At 36.2% G+C, this 26,808-nt stretch overlaps 1 long non-coding RNA gene across 1 annotated transcript in view; it reads left to right on the forward strand.

Moving 5' to 3' along the window:
• Positions 1–6,840: 6,840 nt before the first annotated feature.
• The window catches only part of LOC146729658 (uncharacterized), a 28,740-nt gene continuing 8,772 nt past the window's right edge, over positions 6,841–26,808 (forward strand). The window contains exons 1-2 of the long non-coding RNA XR_014928083.1: positions 6,841–6,928; positions 23,379–23,543. This is a non-coding gene — a long non-coding RNA (uncharacterized LOC146729658). The remainder of the gene's footprint in view (positions 6,929–23,378; positions 23,544–26,808) is intronic.

Raw genomic sequence — 26,808 nt, forward strand, 5'->3', positions numbered from 1 at the left:
TGGTCACTCTTAGTAATCGTGTTGGGTTGTTCCATATGGATGTGCTGTCAGCGAGAAGTGATGAAACGGCACAAACCAGTATAAGATCGAAATCAATTTGAAAGCTATTCCACGTGAGTTAGAGACGTGATGTAGTAGATAATAAGGTAAGTGTCGAACCTATGCGTTCCATGCCTAAGACACCGTCGTCGTTGACTGATTAATGATTACTGGATGAGTTAATAAGATACGGAGTATGTAATAAATCGTGATGTCTGGAAATCGATCATAATCCGGACTTTGTGGTTGATTCCTCTCCATTCCACGTACACGTGACGTCATAATCGCACATTAGAATAATTATTATATGCTATTACAACGACGACCTTCTTACCAATGCGCAGAAGTGCTGGAGTTCGGCACACTCCAATTGCGTGTATTACGTCATTACTGTACATTTTTAAACATATGCTAATACCTATCAAGTCCTCCGGAAAATTTCAGGTATCCGTAACTGGTTGAAATGTTTCGGTGCGATTAATAACTTGAGTGACATCATTCCCTAATTCGCACGCTATATGGTGTTCATCGCTCATCGATTGTTAGATTCCAAACTCATATATCATTTGGAAGAAAGAAAATCTTTGTTTCTCGCGAACATGGTTCTCGCATTTCAAAGTCACTTACAGAGCCAGACTGCAATTAAATTTGAAATTAAATACCCATATCGCGGTGATACAGATCTTATTACGCTTAATTTAGCGTCGGTAATAGTGTTAGTGTTTGCCAGGTACAGTTTTGTGGGTGCATATGTTTTAACGGATTGTTCTTTCTCACTCTAGTAAATCGGTCATTAGCTCTGCTCTGGTTCACGCAATTTGTCCTGGAGTGAAACGTGACACTAAATTCCAATTTCACGAAAACATCGGGGTCAATATCAAAGCGGTACGCGTATGCAAATAACCCCACTGACTGTTAATGAAGCCTAGAGACACAAATAACTTGTGTGATTTATTGTCCCATTTGTGTGAATAAATTATGTCTTGGCGGAATGATCTCCAATATCAACTACCAGTGTATGTGTTCGTGGTTTCTTTCGCGTCATAAATATTCACTCAAACTTTATAAGCTTGTATATAGACCATACGATAATATCTAGGTTTCACGATTAATACTGATTCTTGGAGATCCGACAACATTCATTTTTGTATTTTCAGAATTTTTTTCCCGGATATTACCACAAACCCAACCATTCACATCTCAGATGAGTTGTCTTTGCACATACATTATTGTCATTCAATACAGTGTAAACAAGTACATGTATATTGTACCATCCAGTGACACGAGATCACGTGACCCAATGTTTGTATGTATCGCAACAGTCTATACTAACCATTTTGACCTCTCATCACGGGTCACGAATTCCGCTGCGAATAGGCATTTTTACAACCGTCTATTGTGCCATTACCTGAAATAGACATTGCGGTGGTTGGAGATGGTAAAACGATATAACGCCTATGGAAACTGAAAATAAACAGATGTAAACAGCTTTGAATTATTAAATGAGTTATGGTCTTAACAATGCTCCGTGACAAACTGAACAAATAACTAAATGAATGCACACAGAAACCGAGGCAGCTAGTTACATACAATTTGCGAGAAAAATAGAATTTGAAACATGGCACACGAGCACAGAAGAGAGTCCTTCAAGCAATGTAGGTCGGATGAAATGTTGAGAAACGTTTGTTAAAATTATGGTTTAAGAACTTTCGTGGACAGAATCATCGTATATTACAAAATTCTGTTATTTTCCCAATACAAGAAATTGCAATGCTATAGAATACGAAGTTTGACAAAAGATGCGTTCTTGTCATTTTTTTAAAACGCAGGTATTTGAAATAATTCCGGATACAAATGTACTATATTCTATTCACCAATTATGAAATGGCACAATTTCTCCGCTGTGAGAACCAATTTAAAAGTGCTATAATACTGATAAATTGGCCTCGAAACATATTTTTCTCAAGTCAGTATTGTTGTATTGACTGGGAGTACAATGTATTGCAAAATAATAACAGACTGATTGATTTATGAGTAGAATTCTACCTTAATTACAAAAAACACAATCTTCAGTGCTTTTCAAGGTTCAAGTCTCTCTTTTTCTTTAGATTCTATGTACCTACGGCCTAAATAAGTACAACATGAGTTTCCGTCCGTCGTTAATTACAAAATTAATCATGATACATGAACAATCCGCCGATAATCGTGTCAAATTCAATTATTAAAACAATTGAGTATTAACGACAGCGCGCTCAACAACTCGTTTCCGCAGTGGGTGATTTCCCGTTTACTATGAGATCTCGCGTGATACGTGAAAGGCGTGGTTTTAATGTCTGTGCAAAAATCATAGAATGAATTTCGACTTGAATTTCCCTTTTTTATAGTTCTATGTCAAAAATGCCGACATTTCAGATGGGAATATGGTGTTGAGGTGTCCTTAGTTCATCAACATTGACCATATTAATCAACTAAGCGTGGAAATAAATTCGCGTTTGGCGAATCTCACGAGATGTTTTGTCGCCATTACGACGCTATGACTTTTGTTTGTTTTGTTTCTCCCTTTGATTTCACGCATAACGCGAGATCACACAATAAACAGATAAATGATATATTGTTTTACACGCGCTGATCCAGAAAACGTTATTTTTGGGGGATTTAGCGTTCCAGTAAATTGTCTTCCTCACGTGTGTCCAATTTATACAATGTATTTTAACTATAATATCAGTTTTTAAAACATTTAGTGGGCGAAAAAATCGACTACAGGAACCGTCAAATGAGGCCAATAAATAATGATTTAACACTGCGCATAGCACTGTGCGTTGCCGTGGAAACACGTGTACATTATATTATCGATATAGAAGCATATTTGCAATCATGGGCAGCTGTTTTTGTTATGAAACACGAAAACTTATGTTTGTTTGAAGGAAACAATGGTCCTGATTCATGCGCACACTTTCTGTAAATATGATATCGATATATATATCTATATGTATATGTATATGAATATGTGTTAACAATCGTGTAGTTGATAGGCCGATCACGCGGGTCATTTCAAGTACATGTGATTACACATGTTAGTTATTATGAAAACAATAAGCAAACAGCTTGCTGTAATATATGGTAAAACATATCCTTATATGGCACGATGGACATATTGTCGTAAACTATGTCGTGTTACGGCAAAAAAGCTTATTTCTGGAGTTGGTGAACCAGCTTTTGGTTGCATTCCAGCTGACGGTTGCGTTTATTGCAGTGAGACAATGCTATCAATCCAATGACGTATATAAAATATTCGGCGTTATCATTTTAACAGCATTGGCGATTGGACATTCCATTCACTCTTACATTCGGTCTATATAAGATAGCATAGACCTTTCAACGTCACGATGTTTTTGCCCGCCGGAGAGCGTTATTGTCCTCATTCATAGTTGAGTGAAAAGCGAACGATCGAATAAAATAGGAACACCGCTGCAAAGTAAGCTTAATCCAACGCAAATCTCGCGTTTCGGTGAATGTGAACTTCGGTCGGTCCGGCAGGTGTACGTTTGGTTGCATTTTTCACACGGCTAAACCTAATAACCACACTCGTGTCCAGCCTGGCCATACGTGAGCTGCGTGATTTTTTTTTGTTTAAAAAGTAGAACAAATTGTCCCAGACAATCAGCCAATCAGCCAAATCATGCAGAGTATAATTGGATCTATGAGTCGGGAAATCCAGAACGATTATATAGCAGATTCACTTCATGACTTGCATTATTATGTACTTGATCCAATGTCAATAAATTGCAGGGTTATTTAAACATACTTGTTTCAAAACGGAAAAAGAACGAAATATCTCACAATACAGGAATATTGCAAACTGCTATATGAATGAGGTTTTATGTGAACCACGATCACGTGTGTGTTAACATTGTCAATGCCGGTACAGTAAAACGCCCATTCAAAAATGTTGGCCTATCCCACATTTTAGATACACAGTCTGATAAGACATGCATATACTTAAATTGCACTCATTGACAATTTGTTCAATTGTTTTTCAGTAGAAAGGATATCATGGAAGCAATTATCGGTCGGCGAGCGCAGACTGACATTTTAATGACCGATCTAAGCGTGCGCAATTTGGATAAAATCGCATCTTGCCGGTGGGCAAATATTTGTACTGTTGATTGCATGAAACATACATGGGTCCTTTTATGGCTTAGTTAGGTAGCCTTGACATTTGTCGAATGACTTGTGCAATTTCATATTCCTTGTTACTCCCCGACGAACGGTAACACGAAGCGTAGCTGGGTTTCTTAACCTGCGGCTAATCACTCTGTACAAAACAATTTGTAGGCTGTCACAATCCTCTTTATTACCACCTGGGGGAGAAAGTCCACGAATTAGACTGTTTATATTAAACTATTATTCCCATTATGCGAACGACATCGTCTTGTTTTGCTGTAATGACACGTTTCTTAGTGACGTTGTTATTCCTCGTTATACAGCAATTGTCAGACATTCAAATGCCAAATAAACGTGTTTTTCTTTCTTCAATTTTTTTTTTTACAAAATGTAAGCGGTATGCAACCGCCATTCTTTAAAATGCAAATTAAACTGTTAATTTATGGAATTTTATAGATCTCATATTACAATTAAAATCTTCATAGACGATAGATAATGTAACTTATTTCAATTACCCACTATTAACTATTAACAAAATGAAAGATTAATTTGACTATGTTCATTAGTTGAAAAAAAAGTTATCATGGCAGATGTTAAAAGTCCTAAGGATGTAGTCGACGGATTCAATGGTACTGGCAATTTTTAAGAAAATTACTACCGGCTGAGTAAATTACTGTAAATCAGTTGGCCATTTTAAAGACAGTTGGTTTAAAGTCTAAGACTTATTTTTATTCTGGTACCATATCAAATAAAAGAATTTTATGAACAAGCTTGTCAGTCCGCACATGAACAGGAAGATGAAACCTTTGATATAAATTATAATTACGGTAGATACGACATTAACTGAATTGCGGGTCTGCTTGTGGGTCAAATAAAGGCGTAACTCTGCAGTGGCAGCATCAAAGAAGTAATATTAATACTACATGTATTTCACATTGAATTCATTATGTATGCAAGTATAAGGTCACCGTTTCCCGAGGTACTCGTACTGCTCTGTAATATTCAATCACAAGCCTTGGCAACGGCCAGTTACCTTAGAAGGACATGTGCCGGCGTCTAACACTGGGAACTCTTTTTCGTGTATGTATGTGTGTGTATGGACGGGTGGCTCTTTTGACACTTTGAGTGAACGTTTAAGAAGTATGTCGGGAAAGCTGACAGTCAACTCAACGGGACAAATCATTCTTCAGCTTATTCATCATATTTCAACGGCAGAATATTGGCTAACAGAGGTCAGGTCACTATATTCCTTATTTTTTGCCTTTCTTTTTTTTGTTGGACGACCAAAAAATACACCAAAGATTACGTAGAACATATTGTTACCCCGAAGCCATTATTGTTTCAACGTATGTGGTACAGACTTGTAAAGATTATTGTTGCATATCGCATTGGTGAAAGGCCGGGAAATAATAAACTGTGAAACGTGGGGGTCGCTATGGTGACGTGGAACGTAAACATTCGTAAACAGAACATATATCACGCGCGGGTCTGAATTTAACGACTAGTACGCAATAAAATATGCAAACGAATTTAGTCAAGAGTGTGGCTGATTTTCTACCTGAATATCAAACAGTCAAAGCAATTAGAAACTAGCCTGTTTGTTGACAGGTATTTTCGAAGTTATCAGATTTTATCTTGTATAAATGCTTCTACAATTAAATAAATAAATAAATAAATAAATAAATAAATAAATAAATAAATAAATAAATAAATAAATAAATAAATAAATAAATAAATAAATAAATAAATAAATAAATAAATAAATAAATAAATAAATAAATAAATAAATAAATAAATAAATAAATAAATAAATAAATAAATAAATAAATAAATAAATAAATAAACATTGGGTTAGGATGTGGGTGACTGAAAAAAATACTCAATGACTGACTGACTGATAAATTATACATCAGCAAATTGACGATGATGATTGACACTTGTCCAGCTCTCACTACCATTATTTCCAGATAATTCAAAGGACAAAACAATAGTTTTTCATCTACTCCGTCATTAAATATATATATTGTCAAACAAGGAGACATTAGTCAGTTAACTGGATAATAGAATTTTCTGTATCGCCGTTTCGTTCACACACTAATACCGTTCTATGTAGTTTTCTAATAGTATTACGAATAGGCTATACGTAGTCGGTTTTTATTCATTCATTGAATACCAATTCATTTTGCATCGGCTAGGATTAACAAGTCATTACTTATCGGTTTTTATTCTCAAATAATAGTAATGTTCGCCGAATTCCTCCGAGATTAGCCCATTCATAAGCTCCGTTAATGGCAATACAGCGAGTATAAGTATCGATCTGCGACTGCGCATTAGCGTCCAATTTAATTCACCGTAATGCATTGAGGTGACGCAAAAATGGCACACTCCAGAATGTTCTTAAAAGGAAAATGGTGTAATGCATAAAATGTGGGTCGGTAGCGACGATAGCATGCTAAAGGTAGACATTACGTACGTCGAACATCAACGCCAACAGGTGTCAAACACATCCTCGACAGGCTCTAGCGACAATGAGACACCCTCCTGATCACGCTAAACACCCCCAGGTTTAAATCGAATCACCGGTATAAGTGATGAGGAACGGATACTGGTCGGTAGGAAGGATTGCTTTTTAGTTTATTGTTTGGGTGATCATTTCGTGGTTGGCAGGGGAGGCATATCCTGCGGATGAAGGCAATTTTTCAGCCGCTAAATTCCCGCTAAGTCGGTAAGTAACGGATGACAGCGACTACTTACTTGGAAAATTCTCATTTTATTATTTTTCTATTCGACAAACTTGATTTTTAATTGTTTTGTACGTGTATGTAATGCAGCATGCAGCCATCAGTGTGCCCGAGTTTGAGCAGAGCTAAACGTACGCATTCAGCTCTATGGGACCTGTTGTACTATCCGATTTTGTCGTCACGGCCAGCGGAACTTGAATGACAGTTCACAAGTGGGGGCAATCATATTCTTGTAGACGCTTGACATTTTCAATTAAGATTATCACCCAGTCAGACAAGCTCACAATTATACTTCAATGACCGATGCCAGTGAAAAACAAAACCCTCAAGTTATTTTGATATGAAGGTCGTGAGTGAGGTGTAATTGCAGTTAGTTACACTCGAGTTGATGAGTTTAAAACGACTAATAACGCGTGTATGTTACAAGAACTAGACCAATATTGTGCCTACACCATTATTTTTTAACCACAGACGAGTATTGAGAGACGATGCAATCTACGATGCAGCAATATGTCGCCTGGCGAAATACAAATAAAACGCGGACTCGTTTCCATGGGAACACATGTTTTGTGATTTCCTCATCGCGACTCCTCCTCGTTTCAGTTGGCGGTGGCCATTTTGAATAGAAAAAATGTCTAAGTACCCAATCATATAAATTAACAATATTAGAGGGTTTAATCGCCCCCATTCAGACAAAATAACAAGGAGGAAATATGTCGTAATCAGTTCGATTATGTGCATGTGCGTATGAAAGTACACTATGACGTACTTGAGTTCAGTACTCACAGCGTGACGTCACTGACGTCAATGCTACCATCACGTCGATCATTTTAATTTGTCTTATGTTCGATCATAATAATATATATCGACGTACATAAGGTCACATAATAAAGCAATCTCTACGGGCTCTCGCTGACTTTAATATTTGCCATAGTTGAAAGTATGATTACAGCGTGTGTTGTCAGCACGTTGAATTGCCATGGCGAAGAATAACAATGTGTGCTAATTGGGCAGCCTTGTCTGAAGCGTGCTTAGCTTTCGTAATCGCGTCAATATACATTCCCTGTCTAGTGGTAAACATACATGTTATTTCAAATTAAGTTTTGGATTTTGTTGAGCTAGTCAATGATACATCCTGAAAAAAAAGACAGAAGAGAAGGTGATTGCAATGTTGATTCGTTATTTTATCCCAGGTACAAATGTAACACAAAATGCCGATGTCGTGCTGCAGCCGTGACATCGCACCAGCACTCTTATCCCCACATTCGTTTACCCGTCATGTAACCATGTATACTTCAGTCTGGAGTCGTAACAATAATTTTAATGTCTTTAATTTTAGTTTTAACCGCTAATTGTCTAAAAGTAAATGTTACAAGCAATTAAAATATCATGTCGTTATCGGATCGGAAGTCTAATCGAGTGACCGTGAAGATGTTTTCAAGCCCGCGTCACGGTTTTAGCTTTATAGATGTCCGTAAAAAAAGTCTCTGTAGCGTGGTGTAAGAAGTAGTCTACCCTAGATACGCCTAACCACGCCACTCATCGCGCTATTTCTAAAAGTGTATGCCTACCAGACAAAAAAAAAAACTTTTTCGCGGAAGCGCAGAGTAGCGTTGACTGTGTTGTTGTGATGATGTTTGTTGTTGCTATGGCAACCGCTGCAAGCTATAATGATGCTTGTCAAAACGTAAGCATCGATTGCGGCAGTGAATGGTGCGAAGTGGAAGGGATCGGACGTGCGGCTGTGAATACGTGTTATTTCTTTTATTCACAACAATTGGCGTAATTTAATCGTCTTTCAATTTTTACACCAGAAAAATTGTACACGTCAATAGCTCTGTTGGACACAAATTCAATTTATGTATTGATAAATACTGTCGTTTCTTTCTTTATCACTAATCACCATCTCCGCTTTCTAGCGGTCTTTCAATGCGTGTATATTTCAGAAATACGCGTACAAGCCAATGAGACTGAGGTCAGTCATATTTTTGATTGGCCAATTGCTGTCACGTGCCTTTGTACAAATCCTAAATACAATTATATCTAAAACGGGTGCCATATTACTTGTACATTATAAATCCAAAATATATTTTCAGAATTGTACTTATGATAATCTATGATTTTATAATTTTGGCACAGTCCTAATTTGTATAAATTGCATAACAAAATTTACTGTTTATTGGCGGCGTGCAGTCAATAGCGAAACTAGGCCAATATGATGTTGTTCTGTTTTGTTATACTGTTATATTTAAAAGGCGATAAATAATTTTGAAAGAAGGTTTCTACGGGTAGAGTAGAATGATATAGAATTTAAAAACTGAATTCTAGAGCCCAGATTTCAAATAGTACCCTGTCAGCCAAGAAATATTTGTCACACGGCACCAATGACTCAACACAGAAATAACGTCGCCATTCACATGGCGTGTTGTTTATTCACTGTTGCCCATGCGCCGCATTTATGATGTTGTAGAATGCCTTCCTTGTTGCGTCTTGAAGTTCATACCTTGTGTTCTGAAGTTCATTTTTCATTCTGTATCATGGTGCATGCTATATGTTTCCCATGTTGTACAGCGCGTTTTTCATGATATGATGCAATGCATTCGTCGTGTTATGTGGTGCATTAATGTTGTGTAGTACGTTTTCTATTTTCTATTGTGCATTTATCATGATATGCAGTGCGTACATTGTGTTTTGAAGTTCATTTTCATACTGTGTGGTGCATTTTTACTTACAGTAAATTCTGTGTGTTATATTATGCATTTTTAATGTGATGCAACATGTTTACTATGTTGTACAATGCATTCATCATGATGCCAAGTGCATTCATCGTGGTTTGTGCTGGATTTGTGATGTTATGCAGGGTGTTTCCCATAATATGCAATGCATTGTATCCCGATTTACAATGAATTAATCTTGTTATGCGATGGATTTAATGTTAAGCACTATGCCTTCCATGTTGTACGGTGCATTCCTTGTATTATGTGGTACACGTTTAATAATATGCAATATTTTTCCCATGCTATACAATACATTTTTCATGATGTCCAGTGGATTCATTGTGTTATGTGATACATGTTCAATGTTATGTGATATTCTTCTCATGATGTACAATACATTTTTCATGATTCCCAGTGGATTCATTGTGTTATGTGGCGCATTCTTAATGTTATGCGATATTCTTCTCATGATGTACAATACATGTTTCATGATGTCCAGTGAATTCATTATGTTATGTGGTGCATTCTTAATGTTATGCGATATTCTTCTCATGTTGTACAACACATTTTTCATGATTTCCAGTGGATTCATTGTGTTATGTGGTGCATTCTTGATGTTATGCGATATTCTTCTCATGTTGCACAATGCATTTATATTGATGCCCAGGGCATTCCTGGTATTATGTGCTGCATTCCATGCAGACGAAGCTTTCCGTGGCTATTATTGTATGATTAATTTAATAACCACTCGATAAATCCGAGAAGGTGGTTTTATTAGTCTCTTTATTGTCTATGCCTTCCGTGCCAGTCACTACTCTATAACAGATGAATATTATATTCATATTCACGTGTGTGCTATCTGATACTTCGAAGAGAAACAAAAATGGACAAAAATTACATAACAACTTGTGGGCCTTGCTTATTCAGTTCTCCCGTCTTTCTGTAATATATCGATTAATAACGTACTGTAATAAATCATCGTTATGAAGCCATGCGAAAACTCCCCTCACCCCCCCCCCCTCCACCTCTGGCAACAGAACACGTACGAACACGCCATGAATACCGAGCGGGACTTTCCTAATGGCAAGTTCTAACTCTGTCAAAGGTAACAGTGACGTCCAGACGTTGTCAGTATCGAGTGGTCAACGAACGAGTAATGTCTTATGTTCCTTGTATTAAACAGGCGTGTATCCAACATTCTGTCTGGGTTGTAAATTCTGAGATAGTTTCGCTTGAAGCGTGTGTGAATTATTTCTCTCTTTCCCGTACCATTATAAATTATTACTCTGATATTACATTAGGAATGATTTATTCAAACGGCGTACACTATAAAGCACAGTGCCGTGGGCAAAAGACATGCAATGGACATGTTTTCCCCGATGCAAACATTTTCGTTCAAGAGTATCGTTTAGAATCGTGGTGTTAATACACAATCAGTCGTCGGGAATTTGTTGTTATTCAAGATATTTGTAAAATAAACGTTATTTTGAAACTAGTATGAAACTACGTTTAGTCATGTGACAATACGTACACGTTTTAACGTCCTTTGAATCACACACATAACAGTGACATGCGAGATTGATTGAGAAATTAAAAGACGAAATAGTCATGTGCTAATCTCACACAATTTATCTTTTGAGCGCACTTGACTTGTGTGCAATTTAACCGAGTAAAATCACTAACAGCGTGGCCCATTCATTATAAGAATAATTTAGGAGTCGCCACGCCCTCAACGACGTGCGGTACCTGAACCACACCCAAGGTGTCGTGTGAAAGGTTACCAAACGCTTTGTCTTGGCAGACTCGTATATCTTCGAAACGAGGCAGTAAATTACGCACTCCGTTCAGAAGGAATAATAATCCTCAGACTCCATCAATGTAATTGACATAACGAGTAAGGGAAGTTGGATACAACTGCAACACACCCTTTTCTATATAACAGTCCCCCACACGAAGTGCACATGCCTGATATATGCTTTCAACAGGTTAGAACCTGAATGGTGATTTACTAATGTATAGGCAGGAGACAATCATCGACTTCATTATCCGTGCGCGAGATTAATGAAGCCCCCGAAGTTACGAGTGCCATCCCACGAATCGCTTACTATGCTGAAAGAGGCATACGTCGCTACAAATTACAGGGGTTTTTCACCATCGTAATTTTTGACTGTGGCCCCATGAATGGAAATATTAACAGTGAACTGTATATTATATGAGTTGTTTCTTTGTAGGTGACAAACGTGACTTCTGCTCAACGCACCCACAAACACTTTTATTATGAATAATATTATACAAATAACCGTTGATGTTTGGAATGACCGTATTTAAAATGACCTGACACGACATAGTCTTCTTCCCAAAATACATTGTATACTGACTCACAATGGACCGGGTATTTTGAAAATTGTAAAAACTATCTCTGTATGGAAAGAAAATATGTGTCCTAGTTCTTATAGTTAATGCACACATCAAAGCGGAGAGTCGTCACCTGCGCATGCGTCAGATGGCCATAGCGTGTCATTGTTTACAAACAAGCGTCTATCCATGAGCTTCTGCGTTTTTAGCGTGTGTTGTTATCGTCGCTTGGGACTCAATTCCCGTGTGTGCGCAGGTGACGATACGCATTCCGGCGTTGAACAACGCAGGTGAGTTATCCGAGTGCAAATTGTACTGTGAGATATAACCTTGAACTTGCTCTGCATTTATTTGTAAATGTAATACACAGCGCGTATAACATTCAATCGATGGAAACATTTGCCACCAATCTACTGCTATGAAAAGGAGTGTCGGTGAAAGCGTGGCATTGTAGCCTTAAACGGGAAATTGAGTAATTTGCTGGAAAGCGATTTTTATTTTAAAAAAAGAAGCTATACAAGCGCGATTAGTCGAAAATCCTCTTTTTGGTTTAATAACGGATTAACTTGATTCATTCGGCTAATGGTATTAGATACTAGAAAAGAGTACTCACTAGTATCCAAGTCGGCTGTTCCAAAATGAAATACCACTCCTGGGGGGAAAACTTATCTCAGTGTGTGGCCATAAACATACTATATGTAATATCATATCGGGTTTTTGAAAAACAGAGCTAGTTGTTACTATAGTAACTAGATTCAACCATTTTGTAAGAGGTTGGTCAGAAATTTTTTTAGATTTTTTTTTCTGGGTCGGGATATGGTCGAAAAACTGTGCAAATTTGTTTGTTTCACCTTTAAAATATAATTTGTAATTCCATTAAATATCGTTGTACATTACCCTATCAAATGTGTGATGATTTTATTCGCTTAAATTGTATTTTCTGTCCCAGGAGTATTTGTTTTTCTATCGCATGCAGGTTTTGTCTTAAAAGAAAATCTTCCTGGAGCATCTTCCCTAATGCTTCTTGTTCACAGCTATCAGTGTTATGCGTACTTTTTCTAAGGTCACGTCGGTACGTAAACTGGTGAACATATTATATGTTGACCTTTCAGACACACGACCTATTTTGAATAAAAACGAGGTATTTTATACTGGTTATGATATTCCCCTGTCTTCAAGTTGAAATACATGTTTTTTGTTTGTTTGTATACTGAAAACAAAAATTTCTACGCAGAGGTGAGGTGATAGCTGTATATATGTCGATTTCTTGGATTCTTTCTGTGTTTCTGATAGATACAAGATAATATTCAAAGCGGCATGTATTAACCTTATTTGGACGTGATTCGTCGTGTTGATTTCCCACGTATTGTTAAGATCTACTTTGTGCAATCATTAAGCGACCGTCCTTCCCCATCATACAAGTCACATTAGACGCTATCTAGTATTGTACAGCGATTCGTCCCCCCTCACTCAACCTCGCTGACCACAAAAACCAATGCATATTCTTGTATTACAACTCATTAGCATAATCTGATAGATTGTGCCATCGGCGCAACTTAAAACGGTTCTAGTTACAGTGGTGTGTTTTGGTTCGGTTTGGTGATGATAAGTAAATATCAGTGACAATAACATTTGTATTGACGGTTGTAGTAGACTTTGAAAGACTGTAATGTACAGGAAAACATGAAACCTAATCAAATAATTTAATTGTTGTATTCTCTAAATATACCCTTGTCAATTGTTGAATAAAATACTAGTTGTTGGTAAATTTATTTATTTATATTTATTTATTTATTTATTTATTTATTTATTTATTTATTTATTTATTTATTTATTTATTTATTTATTTATTTATTTATTTATTTATTTATTTATTTATTTATTTAGTTAGTTAGTTATTTATTTAGTTATTTATTTAGTTATTTAGTTATTTATTTAGTTATTTAGTTGTTTATGTTGAGAAACTTGGCATCACCATTTCTCTGCCCGACAACCCCGGGTAACACATTTGTAACTCTTCCAATGCAAGTGGGTTCTATTATCCGATAACATCATAAAGTGTGGGCGTTCGAGCAATCTTGAAATGTGTATCTCTAATCCGTCCCTCGCTCTAATTACAAGATTTTAAGTGGTTCACATTTGCAGTAGTTATGTTTCCCTTGATCGCCTAAAAGAGAGAGGGCGCCCTTGCGCATGGTGTACAACTGATGGTAATCAGATTCATGTACAATTCATTCAAGAGAAGTGTTTTGTCTTTCTATGTTTGCCTTTTGTGTACATGAACGGCGCAGTGCTGACTTACGCGTCAGTATACACACGCTCTTTAAATAAAATACCAAATAAAACTCAAATAAAACGTAACGATGACAACGAGCTACCTCACTAAAGTTCGATATTTGTCCCAGGCGACCAATACAACGTGATGTGTAAACTGCCTTGCTGGTTTTCACAGAATTCAAACGAGAGTTGCGTGGTGACTGTGAAGCTAGTTTTGCCTCTTTATTGCAAAATGTGTTAATCATGTTATTCGTGACATCAGATACGTAATTACAAGAATCATATAAGCATCTCATTTCGCAGATTGCCGGATTAGAAACCTATGTTTCTCTGAAACACACACACAGTTACACGGACCGACAATGCGCAATGAACATACATGCACGGTCTGGCGGTGTGGAAGTTACATTACTTTGATGTTCCAGAACGCTAGAGTAAAGAGCAGAGGTTGAGGAAGATGTTTTGCGTAATGACCATTCTGTGCTATAGTTGTCATGATCAATCTTCGAATGACCACCCACCTTATTAATTTGAGTTAATGAATCATCGTTGTTGCCAAAATACCCGGGTCAAGGGTTATTATTTGCCGGAGATGAAAAGAATACCTCCGCTAAATCGATGAATACTTAATTGGCGATTTTGTGAGAGGGTGGTTATTATGTATGCCGAGGAAAAACGCTCAGTGCCGCGAATTCGCTAGTTGGTTATACTTTCCTCCACTGGGATATTTGTCAAGTTTTTTACATTGCGTTACATTTTGAGCCGTACATATTATGTTCTAATTTTGCTGTGAATTCACTAAAACAATATTTTTTCACATCTTCTGACTGCAAATAAATCTCTGGGGAGTCAGCGTTTGTTGAAGTCTGGGCAATATACATCTGTAAATTGTGGCGTATATTTTGACCGGTTGCCATCAAATTGAAATCTGTTTTACAGATGTGTCCAGAATATTAAACTACGACGAGACTTCGACACATCCGTCCGTTTCCAGCAAATCCTTCATAATTATTGGTTTATGATGAACATATAAACAAGCAACACGGGATTCGCGTTCACGATTATGGTATATGGTATATTTTATATTCCATTTTGTTGGATAAATCATTACAGATATGTGAAAATATACCAAGTAAAGTCATCCGCATAAGACTTCTTTGCATTATATTTTACGTATGATTATATCACAGTATGTTTTTTTTTCAATCCTAGTAATGTCTCAGCTTTGATAAATGGCGATGTAAATGCTTGAAAAACGGACGCATATATGCTATACATCATATGTGGACCGCCGCTTGGTGTGCGTATAATGGCACTAAGTAGGTCTTTAAAGTAGCTATAAATAGAGAGGGCACGATGGGTGACGATTCTGGCAAACTCCAGATGATTCCTCAATACGCGCTGGGTTGGAAATGACAATGTTGCCGTGAGTGTCAGGCATCTAAGTTTTGAGCCATTATATATATATACATCTCTGCCTACAGCTGCTCAGCTAGAAACAGCTTTCAGGCTTGCACGCAGGTGTTCGATGAAACGTGACGCACTTCTCTGAATCCCCGACAACAACCGTGCATTTTATAAGTAATTGAATATGAAACTAACAAGAGAACTTAGCGTGGTTATAATTCAAGTGTAATTTAAAAGGGGTTACTCATAAGGGTGACACCGAACCGAAATTAGAATGGTTGGAAAACGCCGTTTGCAGCCACGCGTGGTGTTTTTCGAAGTTTCTTTCTTCGCCAGGTAAACGAATATTGGTAACGTCGTGGAATATCGTCATGAAATTAGTCATTAATTTCAGTCATTGAAATAGTAAGTAATCTTACAAAAAAGTGCTGCGTAATTGTACTGGTCATGGGAAGCCTTTATATGTGTTTAAGTTCCGCCCTCTAGCGACAAGCATTTCTATGACGTAAATAGATGAAGGCCCGTTCAAAGCGTTGACATTATTTTGATCTGTAGTCGTGTAGCTTATGTTTAAACGTTATTTTGTCGTCATAAAAAGCGTCCTGTTACGTATTTATTGGTATAGTATATTATTAGTATAGTGTTTATAGTCCCCAAAACTGAATACAGAAACACGTTCTGTGAAATTATTCGGCAGCAGCAACCGACGCATTTATACTGTTAACAACAACATTGCCTGCTAGTCGTATTATCAAATTCATCAAGCACACTGACGGTACGTTCTAATTTGGTCAACTCTTGATACAGATATTGTTTGCTGATTATGTAACGTATTAGTATCACACAGTGTATCAGTATTGGCATATCACGTAATGTATCATTATTGGTAAATCAAATAATGTATCACTATTGATATATTACATAACGCATCACTATTTATATATTACATAATGTATCACTATTGATATATTACATAACGTATCACTATTGGTAAATCAAATAATGTATAAGCATTGGTATATTACATAACGTATCACTATTGATATATTACATCACTATTGGTAAATCAAATAATGTATTAGTATTGGTATATTACATAACGTATCACTATTGATATATTATATAACGTATCACTATTGATATATTACATAACGTATCACTATTGGTAAATCAAATAATGTATTAGTATTGGTATATTACATAACGTATCACTATTGATACATAACATAATGCATCACTATTGATATGTTTCATATTGTATCACATTTATATATCACATAATGTAGCACTATTTATATATTACATATTGTATCACTATTGATATATTATATAACGTATCACTATTGATATATTACATAACGTATCACTATTGGTAAATCAAATAATGTATTAGTATTGGTATATTACATAACGTATCACTATTGATATATTACATCACTATTGGTAAATCAAATAATGTATTAGTATTGGTATATCACATAACGTATCACTATTGATATATTATATAACGTATCACTATTGATATATTACATAACGTATCACTATTGGTAAATCAAATAATGTATTAGTATTGGTATATTACATAACGTATCACTATTGATACATAACATAATGCATCACTATTGATATATTTCATATTGTATCACTATTTATATATCACATAATGTAGCACTATTTATATATTACATATTGTATCACTATTAATATATTATATAACGTATCACTATTGATATATTACATAACGTATCACTATTGGTAAATCAACTAATGTATTAGTATTGGTATATTACATAACGTATCACTATTGATACATAACATAATGCATCACTATTGATTTATTACATATTGTATCACTATTGATATATTACATAACGTATCACTATTGATATATTACATAACGTATCACTATTGATACATTACATAATGCATCACTATTGATATATTACATTACGTATCACTATTGATACATTACATAATGCATCACTATTGATATATTACATAACGTATCATTATTGATATGTTACATAACGTATCACTATTAATATATTATATAACGTATCACTATTGATATATCACATAATGTATCACTATTGATATATCCCATAACGTATCACTATTGATATATTACATAACGTATCACTATTAATATATTATATAACGTATCACTATTGATATATCACATAACGTATCACTATTGATTTATTACATATTGTATCACTATTGATATATTACATAACATATCACTATTGATATATTACATAACGTATCACTATTGATATATTACATAACGTATCACTATTGATACATTGCATAATGCATCACTATTGATATATTACATTACGTATCACTATTGATACATTACATAATGCATCACTATTGATATATTACATAACGTATCATTATTGATATGTTACATAACGTATCACTATTAATATATTATATAACGTATCACTATTGATATATCACATAATGTATCACTATTGATATATCCCATAACGTATCACTGTTGATATATTACATAACGTATCACTATTTATATATTATATAACGTATCACTATTGATATATCACATAACGTATCACTATTGGTAAATCAAATAATGTATAAGCATTGGTATATTACATAACGTATCACTATTGATACATTACATAATGCATCACTATTGATATATTACATAACGTATCACTATTGATACATTACATAATGCATCACTATTGATATATTACATTACGTATCACTATTGATACATTACATAATGCATCACTATTGATATATTACATAACGTATCATTATTGATATGTTACATAACGTATCACTATTAATATATTATATAACGTATCACTATTGATATATCACATAATGTATCACTATTGATATATCCCATAACGTATCACTATTGATATATTACATAACGTATCACTATTGATACATTACATAATGCATCACTATTGATATATTACATTACGTATCACTATTGATACATTACATAATGCATCACTATTGATATATTACATAACGTATCATTATTGATATGTTACATAACGTATCACTATTAATATATTATATAACGTATCACTATTGATATATCACATAATGTATCACTATTGATATATCCCATAACGTATCACTGTTGATATATTACATAACGTATCACTATTTATATATTATATAACGTATCACTATTGATATATCACATAACGTATCACTATTGGTAAATCAAATAATGTATAAGCATTGGTATATTACATAACGTATCACTATTGATACATTACATAATGCATCACTATTGATATATTACATAACGTATCACTATTGATACATTACATAATGCATCACTATTGATATATTACATTACGTATCACTATTGATACATTACATAATGCATCACTATTGATATATTACATAACGTATCATTATTGATATGTTACATAACGTATCACTATTAATATATTATATAACGTATCACTATTGATATATCACATAATGTATCACTATTGATATATCCCATAACGTATCACTATTGATATATTACATAACGTGTCACTATTGATATATTACATAACGTATCACTATTGATATATTACATAATGTATCACTATTGATATATCACATAATGTATCACTATTCATATATCATATAATGTATCACTATTCTTATATAATATAATGTATCAGTATCGGCATATCACAAAATACATCACTATCGGCATATCACAAAATGTATCACTATCACATATACCTACCATCCGAGTACCTTCCTCCCGAATTTACCTGATTTACGCCAATAACTTGTCAAGGGAACACGATAAGCGGCAATATTCGTGAAATAATCAGTTTGGTTTGGTTTGGCTTCACTTATGCACTTATGGTTTTCTATCATCTTACTGGGGAAAAAAACTAGGATTTTGCAGCGATTACGCGTTATGTTTAGTCGCGCTTTTCCGTGAGTTTCGCCAGCGCGCTCAGCAACGCTATTTGAAAATTCGATCTGCGACGGTATCGCTTTGTTTGATTTTGTTAGTATAATAACATATTATGTACAGTGTATTTGTTGAAAGAAAATGGTGTTAAAACAATCAGTTTTCAGCTCTGTGGCGTGCAGCTCGTTTCAGTGTTTTAATGCGTTTCAGTGTTCTAAAATTGGAACGCATCGTGGCGTATAGCTGCGTACGGGGTTGTGCCGGGCGTGTTTGTGAAAAATAATTCTTCGTCAGCTGAAGTTGCTGAAACTATTTTCTCAACACAACCATGAAAGTAAAAAAAGCGTCTATGATAAAACTCTTGAAATCATTTATATTTGTGTTCATACATACATTCAGACCTGGAAGATTGCCAAGATTGAGTGCCACAATTTCTGTTTTAATATTTATTCGGTATAATAATACAAATGTTCACCCCAACAGCGAAGCGACCTTGGCTTCGCCTTGGTTGACAATGAGCTATGTTGTGTCGATTCCATATTTAATAATTTGTTCATCACTTCCTGATATTATAAAAAAATAACAAAAGCAGATACGTATTTAAAAAAAACAGCGACAACGACATCGACGACTCTGCAGAGAGGCACAATTACAAAGGCGAGTGAATCTCTGAGTGAAAACACCTGTGCTCAGTCGGTGTAAAATGTCCACTCATATATTTCTGTGTTACGAGTAATTTTTCGCTACTTCGAACACGCTCAAAAACATTTGTAGTCCCATAAGCGGAAAGGTCACGAAGGTTCAAAAAACGGCAACCATCCGAAATAATGACTAACGCCGCGGAATTTTTTAGATCTATAAAACTTGCTTTCTGTTTTTGTCATTTGACGTGATTTACTGCAGCTGGTCAATTCAGGTACGGCCAGGCTGGGACGTAAGACAAAGCACTTTTAAGATAATGAAACGCATTATACTGCGCTACGTAGCCCCTTTTAGCGAAAACGTAGCGTGACGTCGCTAGACTAGTACTGTTTTGCTTGCCCGTCGATATTTAGTATTTGTTATTTCGGTGAACATTGTACAAATCTATCGGACTTATCAGTAAATGTTTTCATTCTTGGTATAATTATATAATTTAATTTTAAGTCTGGAAACTGAATTGGTGGCATTACGTAAAATGTTAAAATAAATACCTGACTTTTGCACCACCCTCCCCGTACATCGTGTTGTTTGCTTGTTATTTTGTTTTTTTCAAATAGTGATATTGATAATAGTTGCATTGTTTCCTGTTTGCGTTCAACATCTTTTCCCCATTGCGACTGAACAACTCCAGGTGACGCCAGCAAGTCGCACACTCCCCTATTTCAGAGATTGGGTGAATAGACAGACAACCCATTAACGAAGAAAGACATTATTCTTGGCAATTACAGTAGCGGGTTTAGTAGCAAGTACTCAGGAGATAAATGCGAGTTCAGTGACCCCAGACGACCCGTCTACTTGCAAATTGAATTCCCTGCGTCAGATTTGTTTTAATTTAAGTCTGAAACTTTTTTTTTCAGGACTTGTTTGATTACGTTTGTGTTTCTATGACCTTTTTATTAATGATGATAATACATGTAGTAGATTTACAGTTTCAGCGGGAGGGGTGAGATTGAATCGCCGCCCCTTCTGAAGAGAAGCTGAGAAAGATTTAAAAAAGCATCGACACAGAATTGCATTAGTTACCGTTCTAAGAATGTCTTTGTCGAAAATGACGTCCAACCTGTTTACGAAATTGACGCCATGACATGAGCCCATTCAATTTTGCGATAAATAACCTCCCGAATTCTGACCGAGACCAACACTTGAACAATTGTGATTTCTATGTAGTGTGATGTTTTTTCTCAGTCTTAATACTCTATTGGAAAACTTTCAAATGCATTTCGATGTCCATCATGTTTTGTATCCGAAACAGACAAAAACTGTCCCATGTAACATTGGTTCTCGGTTTCGAAGCCTATCATTTAGAAAATTGGCGTCAAACTACCAATTCAATTTTCATCGCTCTGTCTAGTAAAAAACAACAAATGTTGTTCTTATTGTGAAACGTACGTCACAGGAGCACGCGCGGAGCACGTGATACATCAAACGATGGTAGTCGTACACTTGAAATTCGGAACTTGGCATGTGAACAAAAATGCGAGTGTTTCCCGGTGCAAAGCGTAATCCACAAACACACCGCGTTGTGTACCAATATCACGACTATGAACACTAGTATACGTAGTCCTTGTCGGTAAAGCACTTCACAATTCTGACAATACAGTACTTGAGCAACCACTTCGCTCTTTGGGTAAATAAAAAAGTGTTTACCATTCAGCGAGAGGCAATGAAATTGTATTTCTCTTAACACCCTATGTTAGCATTGCCCGATCGACCGAAATAAGCCTATAAAAAGTTTGCCCATTTCATGTCTATTCATTCCAAACCAGGGGCATTTAAGTGTGTTTGCTTTTACTTTGTTCAAGGTGGGATTGTACATCCCAATATACGCGGCATTTTGTGTGAAAATATATAATGCATATTTTCCGCATGACCGACAATACAATCGCCCAAAGTCACCCTGAAATTCAAGTTCAAACCAGTTACTATTAACACCGCGGTATTTGGATTTTCTTCTTTTGTCAATTCGGTATAGTATGTCGTTTACTGATTATTTGTGATGAACGACAATCTTGTTTTGTACGATTTTCTTTGACAATCCGATTACAACATAATATTGAATATTATTATCGCAACCTTGAATCTGAAATGTTTGGACAGTTTGTAGCCACAGCATTGATTTATTGTAAAACGTGCCGATTTCAGGTGTACTAGTGCATTTTTTTCATATGACGACCGTTTCGATGCTGATGACAAGGACACCTGCGTTTGTGTGAAAACTGACAGGGTATTGAGGACAGCGAGACACACGTGTGGCTCCCTGCCTCACATTTCGATATATGACACGTACACAGGGCATAGTACTCGGAACATGTACGGTTTACGCACTTGAGTTTCACTGTTCGTGAACTTGGTCAATATGTGGAAAGACGCAACTTTCGACGCAGTAGTAGTAGCGCGGTACCCTAGCAACCACATACATGTAAAAATGATATCAGTTAATATTCAGAGTTAATTCTATTAATGTATCTGTTCATTTCGTCAGTGTGACATAGGGTATATACTTACAACACGCAAGGTCGGGTTATGACCGCGTACATGTAGATTTGTGTACTAGTAGTATGATGCAATACCTCGCGCCGTGCGTCACTCCTAATATGTGCCGCCATTTTGAAAAAAAAATGGCAAAGTAAATTAACCGCATCGAATGGTTGTTTCTATCACACATCAACACTTGACTAGATTGTTTTCGTCACTATGAACTATTGTCACGTGGGCCATCGTACCATCATGTTAGCGACACCATCAATATCACACGGTAGTTGTCATTCCAATGCTTGACCTAATACAAACAGTTAAAGTTCAAAGAAAAACAAATGATACACGAAACAACTCGTTCAAGGCCGCGTGCGGGTAATAAGCTCGGATCAGCGCCCACTTGATGGTGCTGTGTTTGGAAGGGATGGTGTTTAGGTTACGGTTAATTACTATAACGAGCACTTCGCACGCATTCATACCTCGCGTTGTTTTGTTAGCGTGACATACCATCTTGCTATTATATTGTATTCTGTATATAATATAAGAAAAATATCTTTATCGCTATCACGCTCTTATTTTCAGAGGGCAGAGTGCGCATGCGTCAAAGGGGTAAGCAAATGACTGGGTTTCTACATTGACGATGCCAGAGTTGCAGCGAGTGTTTAATTGCGTCGTCTCCGAAGACTCGATCAGTACCTCCACGTATTCGGAACAGAGAGAAATCAGCCGAGAAATCACTCAAATGCGGTAAGTGCATGACCACTTCTTTCCGATATTGCATCTTTATAACACTGAACCCCAAGAGTAAGTGGTGACGTTCGAAAGTTGTAGCTTTAACTTTGAATTATTACTACATTCCCCGAGTGTAGTTCACAGATTCACGGTGCGTGACTGCGTGCGCTTTCATCTTATCCCTGGACTTAATCCCGGCAAAATTGCTCTGTGATTACCGCGACTCACATCGCTCTTAGCTCTGAAATGATTTCGCTTTCAATAAATGATTAACGATTCTGTGCCTCACTGTGCTATACTTAGCGGTTTTTTTTTCTGTCGCAATGTATGTCTATCCATCGACGTATTATCAATTATTTAGCCTCACCAATGGTGCGCGCAAACTACCTCGGTGTATTGACCCATTTGTTAGTTTCATAAACACTGAAGTTGTCACGGCGTCATACATTTTCAAATGCGACATTGGGGAGACCACAGCGTTACTATAAACAGGCGAGGTAGAACCGGGGGAGGACAAGCGGTCAACAAATAAGTACCATGAGTGGGTGATTCACACAGTTCATCCAGGCTATTAGCGGCTGAAATTGACAGTATTACTTAAATTAAAAAGAACTTGAACATGACCAACAGTGAGCACACGTGCAATATTTTTTTTTTCAAATATAAACTATGTAAGGAAATGTCCCAAATGAATAATCAGTTGCCATTGGCAACCTGTGCTTGGTTTGGCTGATCCCGCAAAGACAATCGATCGACCGAGCATCGAACCTTTACGTGTTCTTTTGTTCTTGCTTCGCGTAGGTCGGATGCAGGAGGCGGCGTCAAAAATGATGGGAAATTGGTTGTTTTGTTTTCTTTTTAAGAAAAAAAAACAAACAAAGAACTATTATTAAATAACTCAGCGTTGATATGGGTCTATACGTACCCATCAACTGTGGTTGCGACATCTCGTCGCGTTACCCCCAATCGATCACACTATTAGTGGTCTGTCAGAGTGTCCGTGTATGTTTTCAACATTGGTTATTAATTTTCTCGATGTCATGGGGTGGTAGTCTTTTTGCTTATATGCGATCTAATAATTTACATTAGTTCCAATCGAATAGAACACAAATGAAAGTGTCATTTTATACTATATACCTCCCTGTATTGACTGCCAGGGTCACAGAGTGTTGAAGAAAACATTCGACTCTATACAGCTCGATACAAATATTTGAATTGAAGTCAATATGCACAACTCTCCGAATAGAGTGAATTGTACGGATTCATCGAGACAAAGGTATTACAAAGGTATCCAGGCAAGTCACGACCTTCGATTCACTGGAGCTCTTCAAAGAGTATAACGAGCCCATTCGCTGGCTTTATTCCACTATTTGTCAAACGGCTAAATATTCTCACCATGGGGTATAACCAGTTTATACGTACATCTCTAGTCTCTAACCGTAATAGGGTTGGAGAGAACCCGGATGACTAATTACTTCCACAATATGGTATTCATCCTCTGTGGGACTACAAGTATTGTGGTCTGATTTGACTTCACCATTTTCGCTGTACCACATGCGGTGATCGAGGATTTATGTACATTGCGTTGATGATCCGACCCAGTTCTCGCAGATACAATAATCGCATATACATGTACACGAGTCTTGTCCGCACTAATACGCAGTGTCGCCATGAATGAGAACGTCAACTACCATAACGTGGCGTCTGACGTCACATGAGCAGCTAAAAATAAGTCGCTGAAGTGGGATTATTAAGATTGATATTTATTGATTTGTGACGTCATGACCAAGAATTTATTAATATTAGGTTATTAGTATTTTCAAATGTTTCGACACCTTGAACCATAAAGTATAATTTGCGCGTGGTTTTCGTCGAATATTCCTTGCTTCACACACTCTGGTGCCGACTGTTGAAAACTGAAATATTACTAATGTGAGGTACCGGGGAAATGTTGGCACGAATTTGTTCTTCGTGTCATGGTCACTTTTCTTGTTAAGAACAAAAATCGACGTTAACGTCAATTACATGGCTTTTAAAATTTAATGAAACAAGTCCGGTTTCGGATTTTGTTACAAAATACTCACGTTACGTGAAGCGAAAAAGTACACGCGATGTATACGCGTGGACCCTCATCGATCTGTATGGCGCTTTAGTATATTTACCAAAGTCTAATTACTCTCTTTCCGAACCACTTTACTATCTCGCTCTAACAATTCAATGCGCACTTCGATAACAGTCTTACTGAAGCAATCTAAATTTTCAGATTTTATAGTTCTTATCTTCCAACGCTATTTGAACTCAGTTTAATTTGCCCAAAGACATTAGACATTTCTAATGTCTTTGATTTGCCTTACTCTCCTTGCCTTTAATGGAGGTCTATTAGTCGGCCCACCATTCTTCTAGCCGTGTATTTATTTAAAGTGTTTGTTTGATACACTATTTTGTGTACAGTGTAATCACCCTGTCAATCACATCTGTCCAACCTTAACAAATTGCCAAATAATTGGTGCCCACCCGTTCAAGTTCACCGTTTTAATCTGTATAAAAAATCCTTGAGAGTGATTCAGATCTCAGGCAATCCATGACGCGCAATCTCAGAGGCACTAGAGGAAAGAGGGAGAGAGAGAGACAGGCAGGAAAGAAAATTGGTTGAATTGGAGAATCCTTTCTAAAGCACAGTTTGACCTCTCGGTTAAAAGGTTTCTCCGTGTGAGAAATCCAAATTACAACAATTCATTTCCTTGCATGCGAATTTTGCTAACACACATTTTAGCTCTTATTGTACTGCGCACACAATGACCGTGCAAATAAAATCATTCCTTCGGTGAGCGATGATCAACGAGTCGCCAGGTCTGTACTCCGCCCCATTTATGTTATTTTGTTGACGTCGTCAGGGCAACAAGAGGCGTCCGCCATGTCACTTAAAGGGAACCTCAATCCAAACAACATAATGACCCCTAAAGAAAAAGCTCCACAAATGTAGGAGAATGCAATTTACACTTTTTTTATATCAGTTTTCATTCTCTAGATATTCAACTTTTCATCGTTATTAAGTAGTCAGCCATCTTGATTCTCAAGCAAAGGATTATGGGTAAAGTATGACATCATAGAATCTGTTGTCAGAAATTGAGAAAATTATTTCATCTATAACATGAGAAATACTGATGCGAATTAGTTCAAATTTTCGTTGTGCATATTACTCATGTATATAATTATAGTAATGGAAATTGGAATTTCACAAATACACATAAAGTGAAGATATTGTTAAAAACGTTAAAAA

Source organism: Saccoglossus kowalevskii, chromosome 21, assembly GCF_978046115.1.
Source record: "Saccoglossus kowalevskii chromosome 21, keSacKowa6.1, whole genome shotgun sequence".
Classification (NCBI taxonomy): Eukaryota; Metazoa; Hemichordata; class Enteropneusta; family Harrimaniidae; genus Saccoglossus; species Saccoglossus kowalevskii.